Below are 18,468 nucleotides of genomic sequence, written 5' to 3'. Positions count from 1 at the left end.
GCCAACTAGTCACGACTATCATAAAGGGTTTGGCTCATCAGACCGCTTTAAAATAAATCTTAAATCACCAAAGCTTTATTAGAAGATCAAGTTTGGGAGCATCCCCTTTTATCTATCTAGGAGGCTATTGTACATTATTTTAGCCAGCTCCTGTTGTTATTTTGGATGTGTGTGAAAACCCCTCCATGTAGGCTATATGCTCATCATGGAAGAAGAGATGATCCGGTGACACTCATATTTAGAAACAATTATGGTATTTTCCTGTAACAATTGCTTGTATTCTGTTTCGTTTGTCAAGAAGTCGATCCATAAAAGGTTTCTAAAATGGTCTACTCATGAGGCTTTTGTATTATTCCCAATTCACACACTGTAGTTCGTCCTTCAGTGCAGGATACTCTATTCGGCTTGTATCCATTCCCATTTCCAAAGAGCGCTTCTTTTCCGGCTACAAAAGACACAATCCTCCAAATATATTCAAAATATTCCGTCCTATAACACCAAACCATTGGTAGGCCTAGGCTATATCTAGTGCATTCAGATGCTAACTACCTTTAGCGCCTATTGATGATAGAATCTTCTGGGTCGGGTGAGTTTTGTTAAAGGACTGGTTGCATGATATATATTCCACAAATCTAATGTAGATTGCTGATATTCCATCTAAAGGAGTGTACAAAAAACACAGACTGATCAAGTGATGCAGGAGAAAGCTATAATCCCTTACTGATCCCACCTGTTAAATCCACTTCAGTCAGTGTAGATTAAGCGGAGGAGACAGGTTCAAATCAGGATTGTTAAGCCTTGAGACATGGATCGTGAGCTAGGGTTTTACTAACATGATTGCAGTGGCTGGAGCAAGGTCGTAAGTGTTCAGTTGAGCAGGTGTGGTCGTGAAGGAAACAATGAGAGGTCAGAGATAGCCAGACTTGTAAATTGAGCTAAGGAACAGCAGGTTGGGTTTTGGAGAAACACCATCAGTGCGTGCTCTGCAAGCAATGCAGCGGATGAAGACGAGGCAAGAGCGTGGTGAACTGAGATAGATGTGATTATAGACAGTGAGGAAGGAGAAGCGCTGAATGCAGTGCAAAGATGTGTTGAGGAAGAATGGTGTCAGACATGATAAAGAAGAATCTGGACCAGTAGGAATGACATTTGTGGAGAAAGTGGACCCTTGCCTTTTGGTGGATCCATTTGTGGTTTCAGGGTGGGTGAAAAAGGAGTTGAGGGCAGTTGAATCAGTGAAGGTAACCTGTGGTGGACTTGTGATATTTGTTTGTTTTTCTTCTGACCAGAGGGAGCAGGCACTCAGCGTCACGCAACCTGGGTCAAGATCTGTTTCTTGATTTGCTTTTAGGAACAGGGCACCATTAAATTATTTCTGAGGTAGGGTTAAGTGTGGAGGTGGAGCAATTGAAGTTGAAAATTACTGGTGTTTGTGACGCCCGTCGTTTGGTGCGACGCAGAACCGGTGGGGAGCATGGTAAAACAGTGGGGTCATTGTCAGTCCTTTTGAATTTTGATTCAGTGTCTCTACCAGACAAAGTCATGTTAGGATATATCAGTTATCCTCTTTGGGAAAGGCATACCGCTAGCGCCCGGCCTTGACAACATCCGGTAAAATTGCAGAGCTTGAAATTCAAAAATACAACATTCGTATTATTAAACATTCATGAAAATACAAGTGTTATACATCGGTTAAAAGCTTAACTTCTTGTTAATCCAGCCGCTTTGTCAGATTTCAAAAAGGCTTTACAGCGAAAGTAAACCATGCAATTATCTGAGGACAGCGCCCCTCGTACAAAAGCATTAAAAACATTTTCCAACCAGGCAGAGGCGTAACGAAAGTCAGAAATAGCGATAAAATAAATCACTTACCTTTGAAGATCTTCCTCTGTTGGCAATCCAAAATGTTTATTTTTTTTATTTTATTTCACCTTTATTTAACCAGGTAAGCTAGTTGAGAACAAGTTCTCATTTACAACTGCGACCTGGCCAAGATAAAGCAAAGCAGTGTGACACAGACAACAACACAGAGTTACACATGGAATAAACAAGCTAATAACACAAACAAGTCAATGACACAGTAGAAAAAAAATTAAGTCTATATACAGTGTGTGCAAAAGGCATGAGGTAGGCAATAAATAGGCCAAAGGAGTGAATAATTACAATTTAGCAGATTAACACTGGAGTGATAAATGAGCAGATGATGATGTGCAAGTAGAGATACTGGTGTGCAAAAGAGCAGAAAAGTAAATAAAAACAGCATGGGGATGAGGTAGGTAGATTGGGTGGGCTATTTACAGATGGACTATGTACAGCTGCAGCGATCGGTTAGCTGCTCAGATAGCTGATGTTTAAAGTTGGTGAGGGAAATAAAAGTCTCCAACTTCAGCGATTCTTGCAATTCTTTCCAGTCACTGGCAGCAGAGAACTGGAAGGAAAGGCGGCCAAATGAGGTGTTGGCTTTGGGGATGATCAGTGAGATATACCTGCTGGAACGTGTGCTACGTGTGGGTGTTGTTATCGTGACCAGTGAACTGAGATAAGGCGGAGCTTTACCTAGTATAGACTTATAGATGACCTAGAGCCAGTGGGTCTGGCGACGAATATGTAGCGAGGGCCAGCCATACAGGTCGCAGTGGTGGGTGGTATAAGGTGATTTGGTAACAAAACGGATGGCACTGTGATAGACTGCATCCAGTTTGCTGAGTAGAGTATTGGAAGCTATTTTGTAGATGACATCGCCGAAGTCGAGGATCGGTATAGTCAGTTTTAATAGGGTAAGTTTGTCGGCGTGAGTGAATGAGGCTTTGTTGCGAAATAGAAAGCCGATTCTAGATTTGATTTTGGATTGGAGATGTTTAATATGAGTCTGGAAGGAGAGTTTACAGTCTAACCAGACACCTAGGTATTTATAGTTGTCCACATATTCTAGGTCGGAACCGTCCAGGGTGGTGATGCTAGTCGGGCGGGCGGGTGCGGGCAGCGAACGGTTGAAAAGCATGCATTTGGTTTTACTAGCGTTTAAGAGCAGTTGGAGACCACGGAAGGAGTGTTGTATGGCATTGAAGCTCGTTTGCAGGTTAGTTAGCACAGTGTCCAAGGAAGGGCCATAAGTATACAGAATGGTGTCGTCTGCGTAGAGGTGGATCAGGGAATCGCCCGCAGCAAGAGCGACATCATTGATATATAGAGAGAAAAGAGTCGGCCCGAGAATTGAACCCTGTGGTACCCCCATAGAGACTGCCAGAGGTCCGGACAACAGGCACTCCGATTTGACACACTGAACTCTGTCTGCAAAGTAGTTGGTGAACCAGGCGAGGCAGTCATTAGAAAAACCAAGGCTATTGAGTCTGCCGATAAGAATACGGTGATTGACAGAGTCGAAAGCCTTGGCCAGGTCGATGAAGACGGCTGCACAGTACTGTCTTTTATCGATGGCGGTTATGATATCGTTTAATACCTTGAGCGTGGCTGAGGTGCACTCGTGACCGGCTCGGAAACCGGATTGCACAGCGGAGAAGGTACGGTGGGATTCGAAATGGTTAGTGATCTGTTTATTAACTTGGCTTTCGAAGACTTTAGATAGGCAGGGCAGGATGGATATATGTCTATAACAGTTTGGGTCTAGGGTGTCACCCCCTTTGAAGAGGGGGATGACCGCGGCAGCTTTCCAATCTTTAGGGATCTCGGACGATACGAAAGAGAGGTTGAACAGGCTGGTAATAGGGGTTGCAACAATGGCGGTGGATAGTTTTAGAAAGAGAGGGTCCAGATTGTCTAGCCCAGCTGATTTGTACGGGTCCAGGTTTTGCAGCTCTTTCAGAACATCTGCTATCTGGATTTGGGTGAAGGAGAAGCTGGGGAGGCTTGGGCGAGTAGCTGCGGGGGGGGGGGGGGGGGTTGGAGCTGTTGGCCGGGGTTGGAGTAGCCAGGAGGAAGGCATGGTCAGCCGTTGAGAAATGCTTATTGAAATATTTGATTATCATGGATTTATCGGTGGTGACCGTGTTACCTAGCCTCAGTGCAGTGGGCACCTGGGAGGAGGTGCTCTTGTTCTCCATGGACTTTAGTGTCCCAAAACTTTTAGAGTTACAGGATGCAAATTTCTGCTTGAAAAAGCTAGCCTTTGCTTTCCTGACTGACTGCGTGTGTTGGTTCCTGACTTCCCTGAACAGTTGCATATTGCGGGGACTATTCGATGCTATTGCAGTCCGCCACAGGATGTTTTTGTGCTGGTCGAGGGCAGTCAGGTCTGGAGTGAACCAAGGGCTATATCTGTTCTTAGTTCTGCATTTTTTGAACGGGGCATGCTTATCTAAGATGGTGAGGAAATTACTTTTAAAGAATGACCAGGCATCCTCGACTGACGGGATGAGGTCAATATCCTTCCAGGATACCCGGGCCAAGTCGATTAGAAAGGCCTGCTCACAGAAGTGTTTTAGGGCGCATTTGACAGTGATGAGGCGTGGTCGTTTGACCGCGGACCCATAGCGGATACAGGCAATGAGGCAGTGATCGCTGAGATCCTGATTGAAAACAGCAGAGGTGTATTTGGAGGGCAAGTTGGTCAAGATAATGTCTATGAGGGTGCCCATGTTTACGGACGTAGGGTTGTACCTGGTGGGTTCCTTGATGATTTGTGTGAGATTGAGGGCATCTAGCTTAGAATGTAGGACTGCCAGGGGGGGTTAGCATATCCCAGTTTAGGTCACCTAACAAAACAAACTCTGAAGCTAGATGGGGGGCGATCAATTCACAAATGGTGTCCAGGGCACAGCTGGGAGCGGAGGGGCGTCGATAGCAGACGACAACAGTGAGAGACTTATTTCTGGAGAGATTAATTTTAAAATTAGAAGTTCGAACTGTTTGGGTATAGACCTGGAAAGTATGACAGAACTTTGCAGGCTATCTCTGCATTAGATTGCAACTCCTCCCCCTTTGGCAGTTCTATCTTGACGGAAGATGTTGTAATTGGGTATGGAAATCTCAAAAGGTCCCAGCTACATCACAAATGGTCGTTTCCAACCAAGCAGAGGCATAACTAAAGTCAGAAATAGCGATAAAATAAATCACTTACCTTTGAAGATCTTCCTCTGTTGGCAATTGTCACGCCCTGGCCTTAGTATTCTTTGTTTTCTTAATTATTTTAGTTAGGTCAGGGTGTGACATGGGGAAATTATGTGTTTTTTGTAGTGTCTAGGGTGGTTGTAAGGTTTAGGGGGTTTATTAGAGTAGTTGGGTTTATGTTTAGTATAGTAGTCTAGCTGTGTCTATGGTTTAGTGTAGGTTTCTAGGAAAGTCTATGGTTGCCTGAATTGGGTCTCAATTAGAGACAGCTGGTTATTGTTGTCTCTGATTGGGAGCCATATTTAAGGCAACCATAGGCTTTAGATGTTTGTGGGGAATTGTCTATGTTGTACGTTTGTAGCTTGTGTGTGCACTTACGTCTATAGCTTCACGATCGTTTGTTGTTTTTGTATAGTTTGTAATAGTGTTTCGTTTCATGTTCATCTTCGTAGAAAAATAAAAGAAGATGGCTTATTTTCCACATGCTGCGTTTTGGTCCGTCTCTCCTCCACACGATCGTGACAGCAATCCAAAAGGTCCCAGCTACATCACAAATGTTTGTTTTGTTTGATAAAGTCCTTCTTTATATCCCAAAAAAGTCAGTTTAGTTGCCGCGCTTCATTCAATAATCCACCGGTTTCCCTCGTTCAAAATGCATACAAAAAGAATCCCAAACGTTACCAATATACTTCTTCCAAACAAGTCAAACAACATTTCTAATCAAACATCAGGTACCCTAATATGTAAATAAATGATACAATTTAAGACGGAGAATAGTATTGTCATTACCGGAGATAAATAGCGAAGTGCGCCCACTCACCGGAACGCGCAACAAACACTACAGCCAAAATGGGAGCCACTTACAAAAACTACAAATTCTAGCTCATTTATCAAAAAACAAGCCTGAAATTCTTTCGAAAGACTGTTGACATCTAGTGGAAGCCCTAGAAACTGCATTCTGGGAGGTATTCCTTTTATATTCCCATAGACAGCAATAGTAATCAGTGGTGAGCTGAAAAATAAAATTGTCCTCGGGTTTTCGCCTGCCATATCAGTTCTGTTATACTCACAGACATTGTTTTATTTTTCTATCCAATACTACCAATTATTTGCATATCCTAGCTTCTGGGCCTGAGTAACAGGCAGTTTACATTGGGCACCTCATTCATCCAAACTTACAAATACTGCCCCCTATCCATAAGAAGTTATCCTGCTTTTGTGCAGAATCCACTGCACTGTTTCAGGTGCAACGTTTATGGTCATGTTGCAGCAGTGTGGGAAGGAGATTCCAAGATGTGGGAAGTGTGCAAAAGGGCATGGGACAGAGGATTGTGTAGTTTCGGTGGATAAAGTTGTGTGTGTCAACTGTAGGGGTGCTCATGTTGCTGGGGATCGGAAGTGTCCAGTGTGAGATGGGCAGGTTGAAGTGGCCAGAGTCAGAGTAGTGCAGAGCGTGTCGTATGCTGATGCAGTGAAGAAAGTGGAGGAGGATGGGTCAAGGGTGATGGATCCTGAGAGGATCCCAGTGAGCAGTAGATTTGTGCCAGCACAGAGGGATAGGGCAAAGGGTGAGAAATGCTTCAGTAAGGATGGCTTCTTAGCATTCATAGCACTTGCTATTAACTGTACCTCAGAAATGGAACGTAAATCACAAAGAATAGATGTTATGGTGGCTGATGCAGAGAAGTATTTGGGTATACGAGATTTGACTTCAGAAGAGTTATAGGGTGTGTTGAGGGGTGGTGTCCCGTCTTTCCAGGCCATTGGCATGGTACAGGAGTAGATAAGGTCAAAGTAGTGGAATGGGGTAGTGGGGTTTTAATGAGTGTAGGTGGCAGCTGCAGAGCTGTACCTGGGTGTATGAGATTTGTGGTATATAGGTGTAGGGTTAGTTGATGGCGAAAATGTTTTCCTTTTAGGAACAGGAATAATGAAGATAATGTAATGTAGGTAGGCTGTGACTGGCCTCACACTTTAGTACAGTAGGTGGCAGTGTAGGCACCTTTAAGTTGTATACGATCTGCCGAAGAAGAAGAACCATTCAGAGGATGAATGGCCAAGACAAAAGATTTAAGTCCCTTTGAACAGGGTATGGTAGTTGGTGCCAGGTGCACCGGGTTGAGTGTGTCAAGAACTGCAAAGCTGCTGGGTTTGTCACGCTCAACAGTTTCCCGTGTGTATCAACAACGGTCCACCACCCAAAGGACATCCAGCTAACTTGACACTGTGGGAAGCATTGGAGTCAACAAGGGCTAGCATCCCTGTGGAACGCTTTTGACACATTGTAGTCCATGCCCTGACTAATTGAGGCTGTTCTGAGGGGAAAAGGGGTTGGAACTCAATATTACGAAGGTGTTCCTAATGTTTTGTTCCAACAATACATTGCCTGATGGTGGCAGTGCACTGTTTACCAGCAGGCATGTTTTGTCGAAATGCAAGAATATTGGGAAGAGAGTCTGCCCAAAGCAGACTAGGTCAGGGGAACCCCTGGCACTTCAGTCATGTTATACTGCTAGAAGATTATAAAAAATGAAGATGGAAAGCAATCTAAGTGGACCGGTCCATGCAAAACGAACTGGCCCACTCACATGGATGTACCAAACTCACTAAAAGTGGCAGTAATAAAGCCTCTTGAAAAAGACAAACCTTGACCTGGAAAATGTAAAAAAAATTATTGGCCTATATCAAATCTCCCATTCCTCTCAAATGTTTGAAATAGCTGTTGCGCAGCAACTCACTGCATTCCTGAAGACAATTAATGTATACGAAATTCTTCAGTCTGGTTTTAGACCCCATCATAGCACTGGGACTGCACTTGTGAAGACGGTAAATTACCGTTTAATGGCGTCAGACCAAGGCTCCTGCATCTGTCCTCGTGCTCCTAGACCTTAGTGCTGCTTTTGACACCATCGATCACCACATTCTTTTGGAGACAATACACGGACATGTTCTAGCCTGGTTTGATCTTATCTGTCAGAAACATATCATGGATGGTTAATCCTTTGACAAATCAATTGTAAGTTTCGGCGTTCCTCAAGGTTCCATTTTAGGACCACTATTGTTTTCACTATATATTGTACCTCTTGGTGATGTCATTCAGAAACACACTGTCAAATTTAACTGAAATGTCGGACGACACACAGCTGTACATTTCGATGAAACATGGAGAAGCCCCAAAATTGCCTTGCCTGGAAGCCTGTGTTTCATACATGGTGGCAAATGTTTTACTTTTAAACTCAGACAAAACAGAGACAGAGATCTGCTGTTGGTTCTTACAATTAATCTTGATGATTGTACAGTCATCTCAAATAAAACTGTGAAGGACCTCTCTTTTGATGAACATATCAAAATAAAATATTTCAAGGACAGCTTTTTTCCATTTTTGTAACATTGCAAAGATCAGAAACGTTTTGCCCAAAAATTATGCAGAAAAGCTATTCCATGCTTTGTCACTTCTAGATTAGACTACTGCAATGCTCTACTATCTGGCTACCTGGATAAAGCACTAAATAAACTTCAGTTAGTGCTAAACATGGCTGCTAGAATCTTGACTAGAACCCAAAAATGTGATCATATTACTCCAGTGCATACCTCCCTACACTGGCTTCCTGTTAAGGCTAGGGCTGATTTCAAGGTTTTACTGCTAACCTACAAAGCATTACATGGGCTTACTCCTACCTAGCTCTCCGATTTGGTCCTGCCATACATACAGTTGAAGTCGGAAGTTAACATACACTTAGGTTGGAGTCATCAAAACTCGTTTTTCAACCACTCCACAAATTTCTTGTTAACAAACTATAGTTTTGGCAAGTTATTTAGGACATCTACTTTGTGCATGACACAAGTAATTTTTCCAACAATTGTTTACAGATTATTTCACTTACAATTCACTGTATCACAATTCCAGTGGGACAGAAGTTGATATACACTAAGTTGACTGTGCCTTTAATAAAAAGCTTGGAAAATTCCAGAAAATTATGTAATGGCTTTAGAAGCTTCTGATATCATTTGAGTCAATTGGAGGTGTACCTGTGGATGTATTTCAAGGCCTACCTTCAAACTCAGTGCCTCTTTGCTTGACATCATGGGAAAATAAAAAAATGTAAAGTATAATTATAATAATTATATTTACAAACATACAATAAATAAGTCATAATAAAATAAAGTAAAATAAAAAATAATAATGAGACATTGGATCATTATTAGATTTGGTACCTGCCGTAAGCTACATACTATACATTACGTGTGAAACATTATATAAGGATTATATAGAGATTCAATCAATGTGATGTGAGGGGAGGGGAGATTCTCCATATAGTCAATAAAAGGTTGCCAAATTCTGTAAAATGTCTCTAACTTATTCCTCAAGCAGTAAGTGATTTTCTCCAGTGGGATACAACTATTAACTTCCGATAGCCACATTGCAACTGGCAGGGAGGAATCCGATTTCCATTTCAAGGCAATACATTTCTTGGCAATCGCTAGCAATATTTCTGTTAGCTTTATAGTATGGCTTTGCCTAAGATTGGAGTTAGTAAATTTACCCAGTAGACGGACCTCGGGGGCTAAAGGGAATGCAACCCCGTGAATTGAGGACATGGTATCGCATACCCCCTGCCAGAAACCGTGTGGTTTTGACCACTGCCAAGTGGAATGGAGGAACGTTCTTTCATCTGAGCCACATGTAAAACATAGGGAGGAGATACCAGGGTTGAACTTGTGCAGTCTAGATGGGGTGATATAGAGCTGATGGAGGAAATTAAACTGGATCAGTCTGTATCTGGAGTTCAATGTGGATGTAACACCATCCCTGCATAGATCAGTCCATAGACCCTCCATAGACCCTTTTTCCCATCTAAGTTGGGGTTTATCTAGCTCAGGCAGTGTTAGTCCTAATATATGAGCATCGTAAACACGGGAAATGGTCTTGAACAGTGGTTGTTCAACAGGTGACATCTTAGGTAGGTTCCATTGTCCCTTGAGAGTCACCCTAATAATGTTGCGTAGTTGTAGGCAGCTAACTCTGGAGGGAAGCCATCCTCCCCAGGAGATTTATTAGAAGGTAAGGATTTAATGGCCTCCAGCAATTCAGGAACTGAGAAGTGTTCACTCAGGCGCTCTCTGTCTTCCTCTGACAGGCATGGGAGGTTGAGAGAGGAGAGAAATGAGTCGATCTCTGATAGATCATCGCTTGAATGGGAAGTGTAGAGGTCTTCGTAGTATTTCTTAAAAGTATCATTAATTTCAGTAGGGTCGAAAGATATCTCATTAGTAAGAGTTTCTATAGCATTAATTGTCCTCTTACTTTCCTCTGCTTTCAGTTGCCATGCCAATACTTTGTGAGCTTTCTCTCCAAGCTCGTAATAACGCTGATTTGATTTAGTGATGGCCCTCTCAGCTTGATATGTGTTCAGAATATTATATTTCAGTTTTTTATTTAACAAAAGCCTGTATAGATCTTTAGTCGGGCCTCTTTGGTAGGTTTTCTCTAGCTCAGAGATTTCAGATTCAAGGGCATTCAGTTCCACACCGTGTTTTCTCTTCAACCCTTTAGTATAGGAAATGATCTGTCCCCTCAGATAGGCTTTCAATGTGTCCCAAAGAATGAAACTGAGGGTTTGTTTGTCAAAGTAAAAATATTGATCTGCTCTTTGATCAATGCACAAAATTCAGGTTTCTTTAGGAGTATAGAATTTAGTCTCAATCTATATGCTCCATTTACCTTGGTAGAAATGGAGATTGATAATACCAGAGGAGAATGGTCAATAAGCAATCTGGGGAGATACTCGATATCTAACACTCTATGAAACAGTTGGGTCGATAGTAAAAAGTTATCTGTGCGTGTGTGTGTGTTGTGTGGGTGTGAATAAAAAGAGTAGTCCCTATCCTGTGGGTGCAACTGTCTCCAGATGTCAGGTAAATTGAGATCTTTCATGAATGACATGGTGAGCTTGCCGGCTTTGGTAAGAAGTGAGGGTTTATCAGAGGACCTTTCAAGAACTGTATCTAAACAAAAATGTAAATCTCCTCCAACCAGTAGCCATCCTGGTGGTGCTTGAGCAACCTGAAGGAAGACATTCTGAATAAACATATGGTCATCGAAGTTAGGAGCATAAATATTCAATAGGGTCCAAGTCTCCGAAAACATATCCCCCTGCACCAAAACAAACCTGCCCAAGGGATCAGAGATGGTGTTGTTGACGCAGTTGCAGTTCCCCTTGCTGTGGAGTTAAAAGAGGACGCAAAAACTTGTCCTACCCATTCCCTCTTCAATTTCTTGTGTTCACTGGCTGTAAGATGTGTTTCTTGTAAAAACACAACGTCAGCCTTTAATTTCTTAAGGTGGTGGTCATCGAAGTTAGGAGCATTCAATAGGGCAAAGACTAGACTATTTTCCTTTTTTTTTTTTTTTACCCCCTTTTTCTCCCCAATTTCGTGGTATCCAATTGTTAGTAGTTACTATCTTGTCTCATCGCTACAACCCCCATACGGGCTCGGGAGAGACGAAGGTCAAGAGCCACACGTCCTCCGAAACATAACGCAACCAAGCCGCACTGCTTCTTAACACAGCGCGCATCCAACCCGGAAGCCAGCTGCACCAATGTGTCGGAGGAAACACCGTACACGTAGCGACCTGGTCAGCACGCACTGCACCCGGCCCACCACAGGAGTCGCTAGTGCGCGATGAGACAAGGATATCCCTACCGGCCAAACCCTCCCTAACCCGGACGACGCTAGGCCAATTGTGCGTCGCCCCATGGACATCCCGGTCGCGGCCGGCTGCAACAGAGCTCGAACCCAGAGTCTCTGGTGGCACAGCTAGCACTGCGATGCAGTGCCTTAGACCACTGTGCCACCCGGGAGGCCCAGACTATTTTCCTTTTAAATCGGGCTGTTAAGACCTTTTACGTTGAATGTGACATATTTTAGTGGATTAAGCATAGGTTGGGTTTCAAATATGTAACCGAATGGAAATCTCTCATATGTAAATAGTCAGGAAATGGCCACAAAAGTGACCTATGTGTCTCTTTAGGAAAGAAACAACAATCAACATAGAAAAAGAAGAAAAAACAGAAACCCCCCCTTCCCCGATTGTCAGACTAAAACAACAATCCCAACAATCAAACATGAATACACTTGTAGAGATACGTTGTCGCTCGCTTTCCATCTTGCTCTTACTAGCTAAACCTTGGCGTAAACTAAAACCTGCGAGTTCTCTAAGTTGAAAACAAACGTTGTGAATAGACATTTATGGCTGAATATTTACTGCCCACAGTAAGGGCTGCTTGAGTCTCTTTTCAGGAGAGGAGAAACATAAATAGGGGGGAAAGCAGTGGGCCTAAGCCCACTAATTTGCTTCGCCCAGTGGATATTGACTAAACCAAAATATACTCTCCTGTAAATGTAATAGAAGTCACCCTGTGAAAAAAACGGTTAGTTGAAAATGTACAAATCAATTATAGTGACCGGATAGCGGGGTAAACGGATCCAAATTCCAAGAAGACATCAGCAGTTCAGTCCCAGGACAGCCCGGATATGAGAAAACAAACAAACTACATCTTATCCCCCAGAAAGACCATCCTGGTTCAGACGCGGTTCAGTTCTTTGACACTTCTCCTGGTGTGTTGAAGAGATGGCTTCGGCCTTTGTACTGAACTTTCATCCGCGCAGGGTGGATGAGGTCGCCGGTGATGTTCTTCTCCTTCAGTGCTTTGGCGGCAGGTCTGAACTGCTTGCGACGTCTGGTGAGATCCGCGCTCATATCCGGGAAAAGGCTGACTCTCTTGCCATCGATGGGGATGTCCCCTTTGGCTCTTGCGAGTTGCAGTATCTTCTCTCTGTCCTGGAAACGGAGGAACCTGATCAGGACGGCCCGTGGGGGCTCATCTGGCAGGGGTTTCGGCGCTGATGTTCTGTGGGCGCGTTTGATTTCCAGTGGCTTGGTGAGGTTGATTATCCCTAGGACATCTGGGAGCCATTGAGTGAAGAAACGGACCGGGTCACAGCCCTCGCTGTCCTCTTTCAATCCCACCACACGGATATTACTACGTCTGCTCTGGTTCTGCATCTGGTCTACCTTGTTTTTGAGGTAGGCATTGTCCTTCTGCAGTTATATCAGAACCTGGTCATGTCAAGTGATGGTATCTTCAACTGTGTTAATGCGCAACTCAACCTCAGTCGTTCTTAAAAGGAGATCATTCATGGAGGCTTTCAGGTCGTCAATGGAAGAATGGAGTTCAGACAATTTCTTGTCAATTTTCAGAGAAAGACCTTTGTTACCATCCTGAATTTCCTGGAGGAGAGTAGTCAGCATGTCGGCAGGCTCGCAAAAGGCAATCTTGGGAATCAACAACGTTTTGGTCGTCCTTCTTGCCTCTCGGTCGGAGGTCCATGGCTCTTTGGGAAGGTTAGTACTTGACAATTTATCAGCCGATGTTAGAATATTGTTTCAACGTTGTTATTTAGGTAATAATGAAATAACTTTGAAGAGCTCGGTTTGTCAACGTCTGCTCAGCTCCGCGGCATCACGTGCTCCCCGAACTGCCTGATCTTTATTAGCCGATATAGCGTGCAGGATGTTAGTTAGCCATTATACCTGGATTTACTGCTGCCATAATTACTCTTCAGGCTAGCATGTGGCTAGCCATAGGTACGATCGGCCAACGACAGAGTTTTAGCAAATTTGGTTATAGACATTCAATGTCTACTAAAATGGTAAAGGTTTATCTTGACTTTGTGTAAAAGTATGAGAAATGCTGAACTGCTAATAAGTGATGCGTTTCAAGCTTGCTAGTGGTTAGCCAGTAGGGGCAAGCCAGCAGGGGTGTAAAAGGGGCTATGCTAAAAGCTGTATAAGTGTTTGTTTTTTTAGGCCATGGAGAATAAATAAATTGCAGGATATGGTCAGATGATGGCTTCATTCAAAGTGCCAAAATATTTTTTTTAAAACATTAGGACTCAGTATGATGTGGGTCTTCAATCTTATGTGGACAGTGGCTTCACTCCTGTTTGTGTAGTGCTCCTCTTAACTTCACTTTTCCGAACGCTAATTCTCCCAAAATACAAATGTAAAGTGATATATCATATTGGGACTTTTAGTTGGAAGGATGAAACAAATCAGAATGTTAACAGCAACCTTATTCTGCAATCTTCCCTTTAAGATCCCCAACACTTGCTCTAAATGTTAATGTGCATTGTTTTCAGTATAGTTTTGCAAACATATGTCATATCAGCGACAAAAAATAAAAAGGTTAAATTACTACCCACCTTTATAGGGTTAGGTTCAGGGTTCCCACGCGGCCATATTTCCATGTTACAGCACTTGTTTACGGAAAACAGACGAAAGACGGACTACCTGTGCTAATTAGCTATATGCGTCTCAGCTGTGTGTAAACGGAAGACGGATGCCACAAATGTGTTTTCACTGAAAAATACTGGTCGGCTGCAACTGCATTAAAACGAGTTAAAACAGTGTACAATAAGTGTATATTTTGTATTTGTGAAATTATTTTGATGCGATATGAAAATAGAGAGCTTTGTTTCTGGACCCTTACCGCAATTGAGAATCGATTCATGTCTAGATGGAGTATTGGATTGTTTTGGCTGTAAGATCCTTGGACTATAAGGAGAAACATTCGGCTCATTTAATCCATTATTGGGCTAGGCTATATCTTGCTTATTGAGAACATGCCTCACACATAAAATCTAAATATTACGTGCTCCTAACCAACTACTATTTTATATTTTTTCGTTTTATTTGTAACTTTTTAAAAAATACGTATTTTTGTATAAAATGTTGCTGCTCCCGTCTTATCACCAAAAATAACTTCTGGAGATCAGAACAGCTATTACTCACCTCGAACTGGACAAAGATTTTTCTTTAACGAGTCCGACATGAAGGATATACTGCTTTCTCGGGAACGGGCCCACATCGCCATCATTTGCATGACGAAAATACAGGGGGAAAAGGGGCGGAGTTTGGGCTACCTTTTGAGAATTCGTAGGTGAGTGAGTAAACCCCCACTGCCATCCATTCTATTGGCCAACGTGCAATCATTGGAAAACAAAATGGATGATCTACGATCAAGATTATCCTACCAACGGGACATTAAAAACTGTAATATCTTATGTTTCACCGAGTCATGGCTGAACGACGACACGGATAATAGAGCTGGCGGGATTTTCCATGCATCCGCAGACAGAGAAGCTACGTCTGGTAAGACAAGGGGCGGGAGTGTGTGTCTATTTGTCAACAACAGCTGGCGCGCGATGTCTGATATTAAAAAAGTCTCGAGGTATTGCTCGCCTGAGGTAGAGTACCTTATGATAAGTTGTAGACCACAATATCTACCAAGAGAGTTCTCATCTATATTATTCGTAGCCCTCTATTTACCACCACAAACCGATGCTGGCACTAAGACAACACTCAACCAGCTGTATAAGGCCATAAGCAAACATGCCAAGAGTGTGCAAAGCTGTCATCAAGGCAAAGGGTGGCTACTTTGAAGAATCTCAAATATAAAATATATCTTGATTTGTTGAACACTTTTTTGGTTACTACATGATTCCATATGTGTTGATGTCTTCACTATTATTCTACAATGTAGAGAAGAGTACAAAAAATTTAAAACTCTTGAATGAGTACTTGTCCAAACTTTTGACTGGTACTGTACATAGACATGGAATCACTAGTCACTTTAATAATGTTAACAGACTGCTTTACCCAATTCATATGTACATTGCGTTCGAAAAGTATTCAGACCCCTTTCCCTTTTCCACATGAACATTTTTTTTTCTCGTAAATCTACACACAATAAACCCATAATGACAAAGCGAAAAAAGTGTCCATAGAGCTCCAAGACACGATTGTGTCGAGGCACAGATATGGGGAAGGGTACCAAAATATGTCTGCAGCATTGAAGGTCCCCAAAAACAGTGGCCTCCATCATTCTTCTGACACAGCTCCAGAGTACCTCTTTGGAGATGGAAGAACCTTCCAGAAGGACAACCATCTTTGAAGCATTCCACCAATCAGGCCTTTATGGTAGAGGCCAGACGGAAGCCACTACTCAGTAAAAGACACATGACAGCCCCCTTGGAGATTCTCTGGTCTGGTGAAACCAAGATTGAACTCTTTAGCCTGAATGCCAAGCGTCACGTCTGGAGGAAACCTGGCATCATCCCTACTGTGAAGCATGGTGGTGGCAGCGTCATGCTGAGGGGATGTTTTTCAGCGGCAGGGACTGGGAGACTAGTCAGGATCGAGGGAAAGATGAACGGAGCAAAGTGCAGAGAGATCCTTGATGAAAACTTGCTCCAGAGCGATGAGGACCTCAGACTGGGGTGGAGGTTCACCTTCCAACAGGACAACAACTCTAAGCACACAGCCAAGACAATGCATGAGTGGCTTTGGGACAAGTATCTGAATGTCCTCGAGTGGCCCAGCCAGAGCCCGGACTTGAACCCGATCGAACATCTCTGGAGAGACCGGAAAATAGCTGTGCAGCGATGCTCCCCAACCAACCTGACAGAGCTTGAGAGGATCTGCAGAGAAGAATGGGAGAAACTCCCCAAATACAGGTGTGCCAGGCTAAACCATAATCACTGCCAATCACTGAGGAGTGGCTTCCGTCTGGCCATTTATTAGTCTAGAAATAAATCTCTTTGCCAAAATTCGTCATCTCTCCCATGTCTTATTCGACAAGTAGTTGTTCTGAAATGTTTATTGCTTGCCTACATTTTACTCCCTCCTCTATGTTTAATATAACACACATACATTAATTATTCATTTTGGTTGCCTATCCAGACGTGAAGTATGTTCTATAGACAGTATTTGATTGCGATGTGTGCCACAAAGTATTTGACTCTAGTGACAAAATTAAGGAAATTAGAGGGGGAGTTCAGAAAGGCCATTTTCTTGCCTGCCGAAATTCTAATTTATAGACTAATAAATACATAAATAGCCAAACCGAAAACTGCAGACATTACTAGTGCCTCTCCCGCGACCAAACCGCCATAAAAAATTAAAAAAATTAAAAGCAGCCTAACATGAACATTGACAGCTGCCTTGAAGGACAAATAAAAAATGGTTTCTGCTACTAAGATCAGTGAAATGTAGGCTAAACTGAAAACGGAGTGAAGAGCAGAAATCTCAACTAGCAAGCAATGAAGATTTGAGTGTGGTGAGCGTACACGCGAAGGGCACGGGGGGGGGTTCGGCACAACACCGGTTTTCGGTTCAGGTATGTGAGATGTAATGTACACCCCAATTAGACGGATCGAAATCCTCATTATTTCGGTTAATGATTTTCAATTTGAGCGTCATTATTTCTATATAGCCTACACTTACTCGTTCAGAACTACTAACGCGAGTGGGACGTTAGGCTTCGTGACAATGACAAGAGCAGCTGCGCTAAGATTTACCATTGCGTTAGGTTTGTTAAAATAGAGCCCCTTACCTTTAATGGTCTTCCACTTCAGATTTGTATTTATATTTACCCAGGAAAGTCAGTAGCTGATCAAAATAGCTGATTTATATCTGCATCAATGTATGACAGTCATAAAAAACAACTATCCCTTCATTAAACAATATCTAAACCACCATCATCCGAGGACAAGAAGTCTGACTGAAACACTTTTACTTTCGCTTTTCCTCAGGCGAAACTGGTTCTTGTGCTTATGTTCATGGGTGCAGTCCAAACACTTAAAAGACACACCATATGCCCTCAAATTAAGTGGACACTTCTGATGACTGCAGGGCAATGGGCGAGGAAGGAATGATTTTTAAATGGACCGTCCTTACCCGGAAATTCGTAACACGTTCATCCCGCAATGATTTTGTTTTCAGCTACCAGTATCTTGTGGTTGCTTTATATGCGCTACAGTCAATTATGATTGCATATCTACTTACATTAAATATCATTATTAATATACTCATACTGTATGATAGCTAGTCATTTAATTAGCTAAATAACGTTAGAATGCCTAGCTGGAACTTCTGAAGAAGGAAAAAAAAATATTTCTACAATTTCCAAAACAAAAACATCATTACATTTACGAGACGTGTTTGTGCCGTCCTGTGCATTAGTAGCACAATTGCTAACTTATTTACATTCGTTTTTACTTTACATATGTTGACTCCATATTGACGTTGAGGTTTTAATTTTAGACTGACAATCGTCGCAAATTAAATTATGGGGAGTTTCAGGCTCCGAAGTGAACATAATTGTACACTCGCAAACTCGACTAAAAACGAGGGCTGAGGGGCTTACTTTGCAAACTTCCCTTGCTTGGCTAATCATTTGAACCGCCCGCCAGATGGTGACGGGGATTCCCCGAAGGGCATAAGGCGAGGTGGACGAGGGTGTGTCTTTTATGGGTTTGAACAACACCCATATTTCC

The 18,468-nt window shown here is 42.7% G+C and overlaps 1 protein-coding gene across 2 annotated transcripts in view; it reads right to left on the bottom strand.

The window, feature by feature from the left end:
* The window catches only part of LOC139570416 (uncharacterized), a 48,180-nt gene extending 30,199 nt beyond the window's left edge, over window positions 1–17,981 (bottom strand). The window contains exon 1 of one of the 2 annotated variants that reach the window (XM_071392272.1): window positions 17,526–17,981. The gene's annotated coding sequence lies outside the window, so the exon portion shown is untranslated. The remainder of the gene's footprint in view (window positions 1–17,525) is intronic. The other variant, XM_071392271.1, reaches the window with a different exon arrangement.
* Between the last annotated feature and the right edge of the window lie 487 nt (window positions 17,982–18,468).

The sequence above is a fragment of the Salvelinus alpinus genome, chromosome 3 (genome assembly GCF_045679555.1).
Source record: "Salvelinus alpinus chromosome 3, SLU_Salpinus.1, whole genome shotgun sequence".
Classification (NCBI taxonomy): Eukaryota; Metazoa; Chordata; class Actinopteri; order Salmoniformes; family Salmonidae; genus Salvelinus; species Salvelinus alpinus.
The sequence above is the reverse complement of the archived record's forward strand: the minus strand, read 5'-3'. Positions and strand labels throughout refer to the sequence as shown.